General features: G+C 50.8%; 2 long non-coding RNA genes across 3 annotated transcripts in view; both read right to left on the bottom strand.

The window, feature by feature from the left end:
* Positions 1 to 7854: 7854 nt before the first annotated feature.
* Positions 7855 to 11581, bottom strand: LOC108350538 (uncharacterized). Its single transcript, XR_015684904.1, has 3 exons — positions 11290 to 11581; positions 11078 to 11200; positions 7855 to 8486 (listed from the first exon to the last, which is right to left on the bottom strand). It is a non-coding gene; the product is annotated as an uncharacterized LOC108350538 (long non-coding RNA).
* Positions 11582 to 13448: 1867 nt separating this feature from the next.
* Positions 13449 to 17431, bottom strand: part of LOC147995872 (uncharacterized) — a 58723-nt gene continuing 54740 nt past the window's right edge. For both annotated transcript variants that reach the window (XR_015684902.1, XR_015684903.1), the window contains exons 2-3: positions 15976 to 16112; positions 13449 to 14937 (exon numbers count right to left, since the gene is read on the bottom strand). This is a non-coding gene — a long non-coding RNA (uncharacterized LOC147995872). The remainder of the gene's footprint in view (positions 14938 to 15975; positions 16113 to 17431) is intronic.

Below are 17431 nucleotides of genomic sequence, written 5' to 3'. Positions count from 1 at the left end.
CCAGGGTACCACAGCAGCTTGGAACAAAACTGGCTGATTTTGAGCTCTGGAACATTCTGCTCTCAATAAGTTCTATCCCAGCGGGGTTTTTGGAGAGGAAATAACCAAGAGGAAAATAATCCAAGTAACCCAAGTCCTGCTGGGCACCCATGGTCCCAGAGGAGGGCACTGCTGTATGCTGGGGCGGGGGTGGTGCTCTGGAAAGCTCTGAACAGATGTTCATGCTTTTATGAGCAATCACTGTCCCCTGTCACAGTGTTGAGGGGAGGGGAACCCTGAAACGCTGAAATGTAAACTCACGTTTTGCGTGTCCTTTTCTCCTGGTGCTGCTGCTGTGTGGACGTTGCCATTGTCAGGCAATTGATCTCCAGATTAGAAAGAGAAAGGACAGGGCAAGGGAGGGGCAAGCGGCTGAGAGAATGCTTCTCCAGGGCACGGGCAGGATGATGGCCAACCTCAAAGGCCTAGGTCAGAACTAGATCTGCTCCTGGTACTTTGACAGAGTGAGTAATCCCCTCCCCCACAGTGTTCACCGAGGTGCCTGCTCTGGTGGACTTTGCATATCTATATTTAAACATGCTCCAGTTCTTCCTTTTCTGGTTTATAAAAGGGCCGAGACAGTCTAGTGACAGTTGACCCATGCTTAGGAAATGATGACACAGTGGCAGCCAAACTGTGGTCTGTGGCCTCACAGTCTCTGTTAAACGTTTGAAGCTAAAGCTTCTAAACATTTGGGGGTAGTGCACGCCTGCAATCCCAACACATGGAAGGTTGAGGCAGGAGATTTGCTGCAAGTTCGAAGGCAGTCTGAACTACAGTATGAAACTTTATCCCCCAAAATCAAAATAGATAAATGAATAAAGTTAGTACTTGACTGTTTTTGGTTTTGGTTGTTTCCTGGCTTTTCTTAGGTTTGTTTTTGTTTTCTGAGACAGGCACCCCCAAGCTTGCTTTAAAGCTGAGGGTAAACTTGAACTCACGATCCTCCGGCCTCCCAGATACTGGGATTATACCGTGGCACCAGATCCAACTACAGGGCTCCACCAAAGCTCAGTAAGGAGATACGAGGACGGTTGCAGTTCTGAGGTGACCATGCCAGAGAAGAGACTCTCAGGGTTGGAATGATATTAGAAAAAAACCAAAACCAGTCCAGAGTTGTCTGGGTTGGTGACACCAGGCCATTAAGACCGTGGTATGAGGGACAGCTGTGGGTGACATGAAGTATCTGGTGGCAAATTTTAAAGTATTGTCTGTCCTCAAAGTTCTAACTCCATCCTGGAGCACCAATGCCTGTCGTGGGCTGAAATCTCTGCCTTACCAGCCCTGGCCTCGGACACTGCACTGGCAACCCCAAGCCTCCATTTGGGTTCTTCTCACAGGGCCTCATGCCAGGCACACAGAGAGCTGTCTGTGTGAACGGCCATTTTCCCATTGTCTTTCTTGGCTACTCTGCTGAACCTCCAATGTGAACTGAGACACTCTCTTGCTGGGAGTCTCACCACGTCTGTACTAATGCCATTGACTGGTCTGGGTGACAGTGACCGGCAGCTGTGAGCAGCTCACTCCTGGCAACAGATCCCCACTCTTCCTGTTCTGTGTGTCCTGGAGAGAGATGACCAAGAGACAAGCTTCAATTCCATCTTCGTTTCTGAGGGTCTGCACTGCATGAAGCAGCTAAAAGGAGCTCAGAGCTGGCACACTGGAGCTGCCCTTCCTCCCAAAGACTGGCGACACCGGTTGAGTCTTGCTCTGGGGTGGATGTGCAGATGACCTACTCAGATAGGATTTCATGAAACAGATCCCAGGCTGCTGAAATGGCAGTGTAAGCTTTGGCCAGGAGAACATGTGCAAGCATAGAGTCAGCTTCTCCATCATGTAGCCAGAAGCCAGGACCCACCTAGGCATATGTTACTGGGCTCTAGTACTTACCTAGGCCTATGGTACTGTACTCTAGTACCTACCTAGGCCTATGGTACTGTGCCCTAGTATCCACCTAGGCATATGGTGCTGTGCTTAGTACCTACCTAGGCATATGGTGCTGTGCTTAGTACCTACCCAGGCATATGGTGCTGTGCTTAGTACCTACCTAGGTATACGGTCCTGTGCTCTAGTAACTACTTAGGTATAAGGTACTGTGCTCTAGTACCTACCTGGGCCTATGATACTGTGTCCTAGTATCCACCAAAGCATATGGTACTGTGCTCTAGTACCTACCTAGGCATATGTTACTGGGCTCTAGTAACTACTTAGGTATAAGGTACTGTGCTCTAGTTCCCCCCTTGGCATATGGTGCTGTGCTTAGTACCTACCTAGGGATATGGTACTGTGCTCTAGTACCTACCTAGGTATATGGTCCTGTGCTCTAGTAACTACTTAGGTATAAGGTACTGTGCTCTAGTTCCCCCCTAGGCATATGGTGCTGTGCTTAGTACCTACCTAGGCATATGGTCCTGTGCTCTAGTAACTACTTAGGCATACGGTACTGTGCCCTAGTTCCCCCCTAGGCATATGGTACTGTGCTCTAGTACCTACCTAGGCATATGGTCCTGTGCTTAGTGCCTACCTAGGCATATAGTCCTGTGCTCTAGTAACCACCAAGGCATGTGCTTTGCTTTGATGTAAGAGCTAGGGCAAGACCCAAGTTTGATATACACACACAAGAAAGATTTCAAGAAGGATTTGACCTGAGTGTTGTGGCTCATGCCTGAATCTTAAGCCTGGGAAGAGTGAGGCAGGAGGATTGCCATGAGTTCAAGGCTAGCCAGGGTTACAGTGTGAGACCCTATCTCACCACCACCCACAAATGAAGCTCAGTGCTGAGAGCTGATGTGAGAAATTAGGTTTGGAGGAGACTGAGGGAGCCCCCACTTTCCTATCTAGACAGACGGGACTCACAGTGGCCACATGGGGTACCCTAAACTTCAAGGTAAGGGGAGGTCATGCCGCAGTGGTGGCTTGATCACTCGATGCCCTGCAGAACTGTTCCAGTCCCTGAACCTTAGAAGCCCTGCTCCAGTTGAATCTCAGTGTTGATCCACTTGTGTGGTCCTCTGCATAGCTTTCAAAGAAGTGAATGTCCTTGCCAGCTGGAGGCATTCAGAACTGTCTGAGCCTGCCCAGCTCTTGCCCTGCCTAGCTAGGGTAGAGGTGGGCAAGAACCCATGTGGTTGAGACCTCGAATTTAGTGAGTGATTACCTTTGCTTCCAAATGTGTGTGCTGTTGACGCGTCTGGTCAGGCCTTCCTTGGCTGGCAAGGTGGCTTTCTTTCCCAGCCCACCTACCTGCGCTGGCCTTGTGACAGGCAAGGTTATAGTGCATTGGGATGCTTTTATGTTAAAAAAAAAAATCAACTATAAATACTCAAATTGTCAGCAATTACCTGCAGCTTTAGTCATTTCTTTGTGTGTTACTTTGCTGGGGTCTGAGCAAACGTCAACAGACCGGTCTTTGTCTTCTTGTCTTCACGGCTCTTGGCACAGCATCTTCCCGTCTCACTCAGGGTAAGCCCCAGAGGTACCAGAAGATGGTGACATCCCCACTATTCTCCCAGCCCCCTCACTGCTGAAAACCCCCACCTTGTATAAGAGAGGAATGAAGACTTATACTATCTTTCAGAGGTTCCCTGGTTCTGTGAGGGACTTCCTGGCAGTGTGCACAGCTCTGGAACTGTGTGCAGAGATCTCTGACTACACACAGCACACCCTGGCTGTGTACAGAGTCAATCAGCTTTGCTAACCAAGCTTGAGATGGGTGACTGGAAATCCTGCTGGCATCTAAGATTCCTTCTTCACAAGTGTGAGCTGTACTCAGGGTCCAGGCACCCTGCAGGAAGCCAGGACCAGCTTGTGCCAACTTAACCTGGGCTAGAAGATGCTGCCCCAAGGGCTAGCTGGCAGAGATAATGAACATCTTTAGGAACTGTCTCAGAGGCAGTGCTGTGTGGTTGGCGCCCTGTGGGGTCAGATCTTTTCTGTGAGAGATTCGCATTTCAATTCTTCAGCCTGAGCAGAAATGGATCTGGCTAAACAAGAGGCTAGATGTTCCAAAATGGAATGGAGAGTCGGCTCAATTTCCTGTTGAGAAGGCCTGCCCACTCCACAGGAAGGAGAGTGGCTCCTGGCTTTGCCAGGGCTGCAGGGCTTCAGGGCTGCAGGACAGATCCAGATCTGAGGGTCATGGCTGGGCCTCCTCTGAGCATTCAATATGGCCAGTGTCTGCCTCTCTTCTCCCTTGTCCCAGGCCTGGCACCACTGCCTATCATGCCCCCACGCCCTAGAAATGGTTCTCTTCTGCCTTCTGCAAGCCCTTGGTGGTCCAGCTGTGTTGGAGAGCTTGTTTTAACCTGAGCACTTCAGGAGCTGGGATTATCACCATTACCTCTAAGCAGACCTCCATGCTTGCCCCTTAAGACACAACTTCATCACTCCTACTCCCCAATTGTCCTAAGGCTCTCCTCAACTTTCTAAATCACTACAACCTTTACTGGCTACCCGACTTTCCTTTACCTCCACCCTCCAGGTGCCCGGTACAGCAACGTTTCTGGAACTTCCTCTTACAGCCTATGGGGCAGGTGCAGCTATGGGAGGCCCACAGCAGTCACTATCCTATCCATGTGACCAACAGGGTCGGTTTCACAACCTGGCCTGCGTAGACATCTGTGTCTGCTACAAGGGTCACAGGTCTCAGATCTACCCCAAACCACATTGCAGCCTAAATATTCCTCCTCAGCTGTCTTGCTCTCTCAAGCTTAGATACACCTCAGTTCTCCATCCAGCCTGCATGGATCTGGAGATGGCTCCCTGTAGCATTTACGGGACTCTGTCTGCTCTCCACCTCCACACTGAAGTTGCAGCCCAGTGCCTCTGCCTGACCATCCTGGCCTCATCCATCTGCTCAAAGCCTAGTCTCCATACAATAGCAAACTTCCTCAGACTGGCTGTGGCAGTAGCTCTTCTTGAGTGAAAGAATGAAGTCTGCACCCTCTCCTCCCTCCCTCTCTCCCCTCCTCCCCCTCTCCTCCTTCCCCTATCTCTGTGCTAATGCTTGTACTGAGGACTTTGTGAGAACCAGGTAAATATTGTACCACTGAGTCACACAACCCTATAGTTTCTGAAATTTTTATTTTGATTCAGGATCTGGCTCCATTTCCCAGGCTAGCTTTGAAGCTGTTATGTAGCTCAGGCTGGCCTTGAACACTTTTTATAATTTATTATTTTTATTTGTTTTGACTGCATGCTTGTCTATGTGAGGGTGTTGGATCCCCTGGAAGAGGAGTTTCAGACAGTTGTGAGCCGCTATCTAGATGCTGGGAATTGGAACCAGATCCTCTGGAAGAGCAGCTACTGCTCTTAACTGCTGAGCCATCTCCTCAGGCCCTGGCCATGAACTTCTGACTCAACCTCATACCCATAAGGACAAACCTCTGCACCAGCCCTGCTAAGGACTACACTTAAAACCCAAGATGAAGTAGCCTTCTGCTCTGTCAGTCACTGGCATACCCGCGCCCACCTTGTGCCTTTGCCCGATGTCTGCACACATCTTCAAAAGGTCATCCTGCTCACCCAGGCTGGGCCCAGCCAGGGGCTCTCAGCCTCTCCTGATCATTCTTTGCCCCTGCTCAAAGACCAGCCTGGCTTTTGTATATCGGTTGCATAGAGTTGCCTGCCCCCGGAGCTGATGCAGACTTACCTGTGAGGCAAGAGTTGCAGCTCACAATATTAACATCTTGAGTTTAATCAGTAAACACCTACGCTTGGGTGGCCAACAGGAGCTTGCACCCTACAGCACTGCCTCAGTTCACTGCCATACTTCACTACACTCCACTGTCTTCTCCGGGGTGTCAGCCAGAGCGTCAGGAGACCCCAGACCCCTCCAAGAGATTCTCTCTTCTAAGCCCCATTCCCAATCTGTCTTACTCCTCTGCTGGCTGGGCCCTGAGCTTCCTTCCACTTCTAGGCTGAAGGCAGGCAGCCCCTGTGGCTCTCTCCCCTCCCACTCTGTGCATCTGGGTCTCTTTCATTTCTCTCCGTTTTTGCCTCCTGTTTCCATCCCAGAATTTTTATTTACTTATTGCAATGGTCACATTATGATAGGGCTTGTGGTGTGTGACAGGAACATGTAGGATGTTTTTCCCAGTTCCCATATTTCACTCTGGTCTGAGGTCGTGATGACAGGCAGGCTGTTCCCGTGTAGGCTTGTATATGTTTCTGCATCTCTCTCCACTCATCATCATACTCTGATGATACTCTGTGACCCTGTGTAGACACATGTCTTGGGCTGATTTCTCAGTCAATGTAGACTATACCTGCTAGAGTGCTGTTAGCCTGGGGCAGAGGCTCCAGAAAGACACATCTGCAAAGGTGGGTAGGAATCACCTCCGTGACCTTTTGGGAGAATAACTTAGCATTGACTATTACAGGGGGGCTTCACACAGTGCCCAGGTCCAGTAGCCACACATAGGCTGGGGTCCACAGTGGAGACCCCTGCTTATGATGGTTATTGCCACCATAAACACTTCCCAGGGCTGTTCAGTGAGAGTCAGACTCAGCCATGACCCAGTCTCCTGGGACAGCACCCCATCATCAGCCCCTGGGAGGGACAATCCTCCATCATCAGCCCCTAGGAGGGGATAGTCCCTATCATCAGTCCCTGGGAGGGGCAGCCCCCCATCGTCAGCCCCTGGGAGGGGCTTCAGTGCTTTCTACCTGCCCTAATCTGGCTCCTTCTCTACCAGAAACAGGGTCTTGCTTCTCCCTGTCTGTTCTCAGTCTATCTCATCGTCCATGGCTATAGCCCTCAAGATGTTCCTACGAGCTATCCCCCAGGCTTGTCCCAAGCTGGCCCAGCCCTACATCCCCAAGAAGAAACTGTCTTCTTTCCCTGACCTCAGACCTGAAGTTCCTCCCTCAGCCCTTTCCACTGAGGGTGGTGCCTCCTCTGGGCATGTGGTCCTGGGTAGTATAAGAAAGCCGGCTGAGAAAGCCATAGAGAACAACCAATTATCAGCATCCCTCCATGGCCTCTGCTTCAGCTCCTGCCTCCAAGTTCCTTCCTTGAGTCCAGGACTCCCCTCCATGATACTCTGTTACCTGAGAGTTGTAAAATGAAATAATCCCTTTTTTCCTCAAGCTGATTTGCGTCTTAATGTTTTTATCACAGCAATAGAAGAATAACTAAGACAGTATAGGACTGCATGGACCTGTGTCTCCCGGATGCCTCGGGATTTTCCATACTGAATCTGGGAAAGGTATGACCTCCTTCCAGAACCTGAGTCTTTGACCTTCCCGGCATTTTCTTCTCTAAAACAAAATAGTAAAATAAAACTTACAAACACTGTATGTATTGACAGTGTAGAACACAGCGTTTTGATACATAGATGAACCATGAGAGGAGTAAGCAAGAGGCTCCACAGATCTGTGAATCACTTGGTCTGTGTGTCTGGAAGAGCAGGAGCCCAGGCTTTCAGCAGTGTGCAACATGCTACACTTGTTGCCAAGGACCTGGCCACAGAAGCAGCAGGCTCAGGAACTTGCCCCATCTTTTAACTGAAACTTGTATCCTTCCAACATTCTCAGGTACTCCACCCTCCTCTGACTCTGGAAAGGACCACATTAGGACTTTGCCTTTAATAGATTCCTCAGGTGGCATTTAGCATCCTGCATGTGGTTCTTTCCATTTGCCTGATGTCCTCTAGGTTCATTTAAGTCACTGCAATGGCAGGATTTCCTCCTTTCAGGTTAAATACTATTCCACTGTAATATCCGCCTCCCCCTGACGCCCCAGTCATCTGTTGTTGTTGGATTCCATTTCTTGGCTACTGAGAACAATGTGTCTATAAGCATGAGAGGGCAGAGGTCTCTAGTGTATTGTTTTATTTCCTTCCGATATAAGCTCAGTGAAAGGGATGGTGGGACCACACAGTAGCTGACTGGCTGTAGTTGGCTTTTTTGTTTCTTCTGAGGAACTTCCATAAAAAATTTCCATAATGACTGTAGGAATTTGCATCCAGCCTGGAGTATACAAGAGTTCTCTTTTGTCTGCATCCTTGCCAACACTTGTTTTCTGTGTCTTTTCATTGTTACCGCCCTAGCAGGTATAGGCAAGTTGCCAGTTTGGGTTTGCATTTCCTTGGTGAGTCTTTTATCACCACCACCACCCCTTCCCCCTCCCCTGCCTGTCTGTGTTTTCTTCTGGGAACTGTCCACAGAGGTCCTTCCCTGTTTTCACTGGGGTTGTTTGACCTGTGGCCCTGCTTGACCTCCTTGCTATGTCAGATAGCAGCAGCTTGTCTGCATAGCTCCCAGATATTTCCTCCTGGTTGTTTCAGCAGGTTGTTTCTTCGCTCTGTTGACAGATTCCTTTCCGACACAGGGGGCCTTTTTAACTTAGTGCAGCCTAATTTCTCTTCTCTTGATACTGTGGCTTGCACATTCAGGCTCATGTTCCCGGGACTTCCTTGGAAATACACCTGTGGCACTGCGGGCTGCTGGTGGGGTTGTAAAACAGGACATCTGTCGTGTAAACGGCACAGTGGTTCCTCAAACTAAAAATAGAATTTCTGTACCCTCTATCGATTTCACTTGAGGCATATTGCAAAAAGCTCTGGAGACAGCAAAGAGGTAAGAAGATTTGCACGGTTCTATTTATAGCAGCAGTATTTACAGTAGCCAAAGCGAAGAGACAACTATTTCTCAAAGGATACATAGTTGAATAAGCCAATCTGGCAACTATTTCTCAATGGATACATAGATGAATTACCCAATCTGCCCCGTGTAACTCAGCCTCACAGAGGAAGGATCCTGACCAAACCAGAAGGTGGATGAAACTTGAGGATTCTATTTTTATTTTTTTATATATTCACCATTATCATTGTGTAAGTGTAGTCATATACGTGCGGCCCTGTGTGCCAACGCATGCATGCCGTGCTGTGTATGTGGACATAAGAGGGCAGATTTTCTTTTTTCTTTCTGCTGTGGGATCCAGGGATCAGACTCAGGCTATTAGGTTTGCCCAGAAGCCGTCTCACTGGCCCTTGAGGGACCAGTCCATAAGAAATCCATTGTCATGTCATCCCAGTCACTGGAAGTCTCTGGGCGTGGGGATTCTGTGACTTTAAGGATGATTTTTGAAGAAATGAATACAGCAGATGTTGTAACCATTGTAGGCCGGGGTGGTGTGCATGGTCACTACCAGCCTAGGATCTGGGTTAGCAGACTGTGATGGGTTACTGACTGTGAGTGATTCCCACCATGCTTCCTTAGGTGACTGTCTCAGTGCCTGGCATTTATAGAGCTTTGTGAGAATCAAATGAGATAACACATGGAAAGGCTTTGTCACCACCAGGGTCAGGGCAAAGTAGTGTGTGTCATTCAAGAGGCATCTCCCCTCGCAGTGGGCTGATCCTAGGTTCTTGGAATGCGGGTCTCCCACAGAGTTCAGGCAATTAGAAGCCATGAACTACCTCAAGGAGATAATGAGGCTGCATTGCAAAATACAGCATGACTGCGGGACAGATGTGGGCTCCTTGAGTACGGTTGGATAGCCAAGGTATGAGCTGGGATAGCAACCTGCAGCAAAGCAGCGGCAGAAGCCACCAGAAGTGAAGCCTGCAGCACCCAGGTGGGCCCTGGGCTTAGATACTGTGAACAGTGCTCACCTGTGGCAGGAGCTGACCTGAAGTGAGGTCAACTTGACCCACCTGGGTGGGCCCCTGGGTTTAGAACCCGTAAATAGTGCTCACCTGTGCTTGGCGCTTAACCGTGACTGGCTGAGAAGCTGACACTGGGCTATTATGACAAGTGGGGTTCTGGACAGCAGGTTTCATGCTTGGCTGAGGAAAGTTGGGGCCTGGTTAACACAGCTGTTGGTGACCAATGACTCACAGCTGGTCGTGACAAATCAGGGAAATGGAAAAACCCCAAGAGGGTTCATAAATATTTCCCTTATAAACTTCATTAACCATGTTTCTAAACGACCTGCAAAGTCTTGGTTCCCTTGTGGTAAGGAGGTTGGAGGGGGAGGGTGTCTCTCCTTCCCTGGCACATTCAGACCATGAGCGTGGGGAGCTAAAGTCTGTTTCTGCTGTACTGAGATCTGCTGTTGCTTGGCAGGCAAAATATGGTGATGATGGAGGTAGTGAGGGTGACAGGTTACAAGGAGTAAGGAGAAGGCAGTTGTGAACCCAAGGTTGTGCCCAGGACTCACTTTTAGATCACAAGTGGTGGGTGAAGCCAAGAGCATCATAGATCCTCTTGGATGCCTGCTGGGCACCAGAAGTGAGAGCACTTGGACTCAGCCTGATCGAGGCCTTGTCCCCATGTCACTCTCAGGAAGGGAGGAGACTCGAGTAGCTTCCTGGCCCATGCCAGCTCTAGGACTGGGGAGGGCCAGCTGGGAACTGGGAGCAGTGAGAACTCGTGGGGTCTGGTGCATGGCAGGGCTAACTGGGAGGATGGCAGAGGACCAGAAGCTGAGGGTCTCATCCCTGCTGTATTCTGAGGTTCAGAGAGGCTGTGAAAGTCCTATCCCAACAAAGCAGGCACGTCCAGTTAGACCATGGTGTGACCATTCATCTACCTTCCCCTCCCTCTCAGTCCACATGCTTCACGATCCCTATTAAGAGCTGAGGGCTTGGGGACCCTAGGGCATGGAGTGAAGGGTGTTCGTAGGGCTCAGCGGCAGGGAGGGCTACCCTGGGCCTGCAGCATCAGCTCCAGCTTCCGTTCTCCCTCGGATCCCTCGCTCGGAACTGACTAGCTCTGCTTTGTCTTGTGGTGTCCACAAGGAGCTCTGGGTCAGATTGTCAGGTGACATTGCATCAAGAACTCTCATGTCTCTGAGACCTATCTCCTTGTACCTCCTGCTTCACAGTCCAATTTCTCCAGCCCAGGTGCCCTACTATGTGCTGCATGCACAATGCCTTGTCAGGGTTGGGCATAGTGAGCATCTCCTGCTTGCTTCCTCCCTCCCCTCCCCCAAACCCCCAGACTTCCCCACCATGGTTTCCCCACACTACCCAGCCCCAGTGAGGATCTATGTCCAGCAGACGCTTCCTGTGCCTTTTGAAATATGGCCTACCCTGTATTCTGTTCCTCAGCGAAGGTTGTTGTGGTTGGTTGGAGGCAACATCAACTGGAAAACACACAGTGGATGAAGAATGCTTGGAATTTCATCCTGACGAAGGACGTGGATTTCCTACAACTGGTTATGAAGGAAAACATCTGAGGCCCCAAGGAGAGTGACCCGGGTCACTGTCACTCACACATCCCCAGACTGTTGACCCACCTTACCTCCCTGGCTCAGCTGCTCACGGGTCATAGCCAGAGAGAGAGAGCTTATCGAGTCTAGAATTCCGTGAACTCTCCCCTCCTTCTGGGGAGGCAAAGGCAGCCTCCACCTGGCCATTCCAGAAGAAGTTGCAAGCCCACCTGCCTGCTGCCCTCGTGCTGGGGGCCACATCGAGCGAGTTTGAGTTCTTCTCCTGCTCCACCAGCATCTCCCTCCCGCAGAAGTCAGGGGACAGCCTTCCTGCCTGCATACATAGCAGTGGGTGTCCTGCTCCCCCAGGCACCAGTTCAGCATGGTCTGCTCTTCCTGGGGCAGCGACAATGTTGTCCGTGGGTTGACCACTTCCCCTTTCTCATAGAGACATATCTGAATAGTCATAAAGACTTTCTCCTGAAACTGTCCCTACACAGAGTTACCCTGCAGTTACTGAGAAGCGCCGGGCTCTTGGTGTCTCTAGCCCCTTCCCACCTGGGAGGAAGAGGATCATCGCTGACCAGTTCCCTTGGTTAGTAGGGGCCCAAGTCACCACCTTTACCCTCATGGGCGCGGTCTGAGCGCTGAGCTGTTACTGTCGCGCAGATGGACTCTACACTGATCTGCAGGGTCCTGCCAGACCCCGGGCACACCACTCCCTGCTCCTCGCCATTGGTTGGCAGCCACACAGGCCTCCTGCCATGAACTCTTGCCACCTGTACTCCCAGAAGGCATTGGGGTCCAGCAAGAGGTTCGGCTTTTTGGCTTTGGTTTGGCTAGGCTCCATCTGAGGCAGGCCGTGTGCCACAGTGCATCCCCCTGGGGTCTGGTGCTGAAAGGAACCACCATCCGACACACAGCCTCAGGTGTTCACATCTGTCTCCTCTGTGCCTCTCTGACCAGGGACGGCTCTCCTGCAGGCATCTGTCCCACAGGTGTCCAGAGAGTCATGTGTCTTTGTCCCCGTGGGCCTCCTTCCTCCAGAACGTTCCCTACCCTGTAGGGGCTGCACACATATGCCCAGACCTGTACCTGGAGGGGGAGGGGGACGGGGAGGGGGAGGAGCAGACCCAGCATTCCACCTGCCTTGGCTCTCAGAGTTTGGCCTTTCCTCCATGCCCACCCAGCACTGAAACTCTGAGAGAGCACATATTTGAGACAGTCTCATGCTGGCCTTGAATTCCCTAGGTAGCTTGGGGCAACCTGGAACTCCTGATCTTGCTGTCTCTACCTGTGCTAGTGCTGGGACCACGGCTGGGATGAGGTGGCTTCTGGTTGGACAGAAATAGTTCTGCGTGTGCCGTCAGCAGCTATATAAATGTTCTTTTTCCCCGCTTGAGAGGAAAGTTTCAACTCTGGAAAATTACATTCAGGAAACTAGGGAAGTCTCTGCCCTGGGGATGTTTGAGATCTGTTTCCTGGGTTGGTCTCAGCCTACAAGGAGAATGCCTAACTCCAATGGCTTTTACGGCAGCCATTTGGGGGGGGGGGGGCTCTGGCAGTGAGGAATACTCGTACCAGGCGGTCCTGGTTACGCAAGGACACGGCTATGACCAGGTACATGGCCCTCGTGACAGTGTCAGGAGCAGACTCCAAGCAGTGTTGTCGATAGGGCACACCAACTCCTAGGAAACAGCTTGGTCCAGCTTGCCTCGGTGACAGCAGATTCCACCCCCCTCACCTGGGTAAATTCCTTTCGAAGCGCCTGGAAGCCTGGTAACTGGGAGGGAGGGTTAAGAACCAGCTAAGTTATTAAAGCCTGAGACATAGTTGGCCAACCTTCCTGCTGGTGCAAGTCTGGAGGTCTGAGGGCCCGGGGCGGGGTGCAGGCCCAAACATACCCATCTCCAGCTTTCCAGCAATAAGTGGAGACCCTGTATCCCCACCCTACCCACCCCTGCCCCCAACACACAGTTGCCCAGCCTGATGGTGAAGACATCATTAGATCTTTGTCCAGAGTCTCAGGTGGACAAAACCTCTTGTCAATCCTCCTGCCTCAGTCTTCTGAGTGTTGGGATTGTAATCGAGTTGCTATGGTGGGTTCATTTAGAGTCTATAGCCCTTGAGTCTTCTACCCAGGTCTCCTCCTCTTCCTCTTCCTCTTCCTTTTCCTCCTCCTCCTCCTCTTCCTCTTCCTCTTCTTCCTCCTCCTCCTCCTCCTCCTCCTTCTTCTTTTTCTTCTTCCTCTCTCTCTCTCTCTCTCTCTCTCTCTCTCTCTCTCTCTCTCTCCCTCTGATGGAAAGAAAAACTGACTCTCCTCTAGTTCCCTCTTGTGGGTAGGGCCTGACATACCTGTGTCTCCCACCAGCACACATGGGTTTTGTGAACTTTGTTTATTAAATATACAAGTGAATGGATGACCTGGAAGACCTTCACACATCTAAAAAACAAATTCCACAGACTGTTACCTGAGACCTAGGATTTCAGCCCATAGAAAGATAGGTTCCTACCTACCTGTCTTGGGACCTTCTCTCTCATCACACCACACTGCCCTGGAGCTCTATGAGGAACTACAGGCAGTGGGTGAGGCCATCAACAGATCCAAGGAGTTTGCTGACCAGCTGTGGCGGGCAGGCCTGGGTGTAGGGATTCCAGACTGCTGAGCCCTGTCAGTACCCTTTCCTGTGAGGCCTTGGTAATCTCCAGGCCTCAGAGACCTCCTGGTTGGGGTTAGCACCACATCTCAGTGAGAGGCTCTGGGCCTCCTTCCTTTTTTCTTGTGTTTCTGATTCCATTCACATGCTGCAGCTGCAGTGGAGCCCGACAGAGCCCTCCGTGGAGACTAGACACCAGCAGATAAGACCGGACAATCAGAGACCGTGGCAGTATGTCGTAGATATGACTTATGATAGTGTGCACTCAGAAATGACAGAGAGCCACAGTCACATGTCACAAGGATCAGAGCGAGACCCTGTTGCCAAACAACAGCAAAAATTTTTTTTTAAATAAACCAGTCATTATCTACGTATGCGTTAGGCCCGTGGGTCTACTTTACAAAAGTGTGCATTCTTGTGTAAGAAGGTGCACATGTGCAGACGTTTGTGGTGGCCAGAAGTCAACCTTGGGTGTCATTCCTCAGGTGCTGTCTGCCTTGGATTTTTGAGACAAGGTCTCTTCCTCCCTGGAGCACAGCAAGTGAGCTAGGCTGACTGCTGGGATCTACTGTCCCTGCTTCTGCAGTGCTAAGGATTACGAACTCGAGCCACTACGCCCACTCCCTCCCACCCCCACCTCTAAGGTGAGTTCTGTGAATTTAACTTGGGTCCCTGTGCTTGTAAGGCAAGGTACTCCACTGACTGAGTTGTTTCCATATCCTGTTCCAGTGCTTTGTTGCCTAACTTTTGTGAATTCTAAGTCCAGTCCAGAATCTGTTTTTTAAAATGTTACCACATCATCCATCCATCCATCATTTATCTGTCTATCTATCCATCCATTCATCCATCCATCATCTATCTATCCATCCATCCATCCATCCATCCATCCATCCATCCATCCATCCATCCATCTTGCGTGAGGCTTGTGCATGCCACACAGTATACACATGGCGGTCAGAGGAAAAGTTGTGGGAGTTGGTTCTCTTCTTCACCATGTGGGTCTTAGGGATTGAACTCAGGTGGCTTGGTAGCAGTTGTCTTAACCCACTGAGCAATCTTGCCAGCTCTCTAAGTCCAGTATTTCTGATAAAAAAAAAAAAAAAAAAAAAAAAACAAACCCCTCAGTACCTGAATTGACACGGGCAGTGGATGTAAAACACAAATGTTTGAAGATGTAGAAGCTAAACAGAGTAGGGTATCTGCCGTTCCTCACATTGCTTCCTGATTGACGGGGTGGTTTTATGATTCTGTTACATTTAAATAAAAGATATCAAGATTAACTTCGCACCAGGCCTGGTGGCACAGGCTTAGAATCCCAACTCTCTGGTAGGCTGTGGTGGAAGGACTGTAAGCTAAACACCAGGCCGGGCAAACGAGTGAGTCCTTGACTCTGAATTAAAAGTAAAAGGAAGGCTGGGGATGTAGCTCTTACTTATATGCTTGAGGCCCAGGGATGGAGCATGGATGATACACAGAGACAGACCTCACGGGCTTCAGTGTTCTTAGTGTGTTCAGTCAATCATGTGTGTGCTGCCATGTTGTTTTCACTGCTGAGCAGGACTCACACGCAGCATGTAAGGTCTGTGGGTTAGGGGACCCCTGGTGTGATGCAGGGACAGCCTCACTATGTATGGCAACTAGGCGTGGTGCTTGTCACCATAGAGAGAGGCAAACAATCTTTGGGTATTTGGCTGTGGGAATGGAAGGGCTTGCCCAGGATGGTGCCCAGGGGGTTAATTTTGTACCAGAAAGCTTCAGACCAACTACATGTGATGTCTGGAGACCGTGTGGACAGCCCTGACTCTGCTCAGCGACCAGGGCCCTGGGAAATAAGGCCCTGTTTCAGCTTCTCCAGCTGTACCACCAGATGAAGCCTGGAGGAGTTCCCAGGTCTCACAGTTAGCCCATGGGTCCGTGTCAGGGGTCCCTGTGGTTAGCATATGTGGAGGTTTCAAAGGAACAGGATGGTGGAGTCCTGAGGGATCAGTCTATGAGACTTCCTGGGATCAAAGTGTGGGCTTCTTGGGTCAATGAATGGGAATCTCTGGGCCAGGGTGTAGGGGTGGGTGGGAGCCTTGAGCAGAAAGTGCTCTCTAAGGAAGATGACCCCTAACATCTCACCTGAGGCATCTGGGATTCCCCCTCTCACCCCGAGTCTTCTGTTAGGGTAGCAGTGTTCTCTGCTCTGACAGCTCCTGGCTTGGCTGGCTGTAGTTCAAACTTTACATGATGGCAGGGTTACTCAGAGCCTGGTCCATCTAAGGAAAAATGACATGTTAGAAGGCCACCATGGTCTGTCATGAAAGTCACAGAGAAGCACTTAGAAAACTGTCATTCTGGTCTTGAGTGACACTTCCTGTCATCTTGGTGCTCAGGGCATTTCCCCAGGGCTTGGCATGGTAGCTGGTGGTAGGAATAGGGATTCTGTGAGGGGCAAAGCTGGACCTGGGTTCTGATGGGGAAAGGAGGAAGGAGACACAGGTCTCAGCTTTGTGTGTGCGATTCATCTCCGACCCTTCCATTTTCTAGGCTAGGGTGAGGGAGCCACCATCTCAGAAACTTGTGGTGAAGCTCAATGTGGGTTCCCACAGGAAGTTGGGGGGAGTGTCGAGCAAGGGCCCAAGGGCCCAAATGCCACAGTGGAAAAGTTCTTTGATAAGGCAAAGAGCACACCCCTTCCTCCTGTTCCTACATTGGAGGTCTGTTCATCTCAAGCAACGAGGATGTGGTTTAGTCACATGAGAGACGGATGTGCCTGTGGAAAATTCCAGGTCCCAGCAGAAACCCTTGGTCCTCTGGTCCTGGGAGGCCCCGAACCCCGGGTCTCACATTTCTCTCCACATCTCTGTTCTTGCTTCAATCATGCTGGTGAGCCAGCCTTTGCAGGCCACGGAAGCCACAACAGGGGACACAGTAGGGGATCTCGGATCCCTGTGGAACAATGGATTCTGCTGCTCTGGGCACCGCAGCAGGAATGGTGCCCCGGGTCTTTTACGAAGTCCTCACAAATAGACTTGGGAGCCTGGAGTTGACCAGCACCTGGGTCCAGCCTTTGTGGGTGGTGTCTACCAGTTCCTGCTTTGTCCTGTTCTGGAAACATTTAAACACCCACACACAGAACACACACAAGCCATCACCAGTCTCTGCAGGTCCCACCCCCAGCCCACCCAGGTTACTTGGGGCCAAATCTTGGGTTCCTATGACCTCATCCATTCCCACTGCCTTGCCGAGCGTGGCTCTTTGCACGCTTAAAACACAAACACAGCCCTGCTATCACGCCCACCAGGAACTGCTCACGCAATGCGCTCGACTGGCAATGTGTGTCTAAATAGGATCAAAGCTTGGAATGTGGCTGGCTTGTTTTGGGTTAAGGAAGCTGAAACCTGCCCTGACCCCACGTTCGTGCAGACATCTTTCTGCTACTGTGGGCACCACGGCCCTGTGTCTTCAGATCTCCCCAGAGCAGCCACTGAGGGATGGCTTTGCTGTTTCAGTGTCACAAATAAAAGTGACAAAACGTTTACTACTTTACCACCTGGTGCTGGGGATGGAGCCCAGGCCCTCCTCCACGCCAGAC

This window comes from Rattus norvegicus, chromosome 3 (assembly GCF_021556685.1).
Source record: "Rattus norvegicus strain SHRSP/BbbUtx chromosome 3, alternate assembly SHRSP_T2T, whole genome shotgun sequence".
Lineage (NCBI taxonomy): Eukaryota > Metazoa > Chordata > Mammalia > Rodentia > Muridae > Rattus > Rattus norvegicus.
The sequence above is the reverse complement of the archived record's forward strand: the minus strand, read 5'-3'. Positions and strand labels throughout refer to the sequence as shown.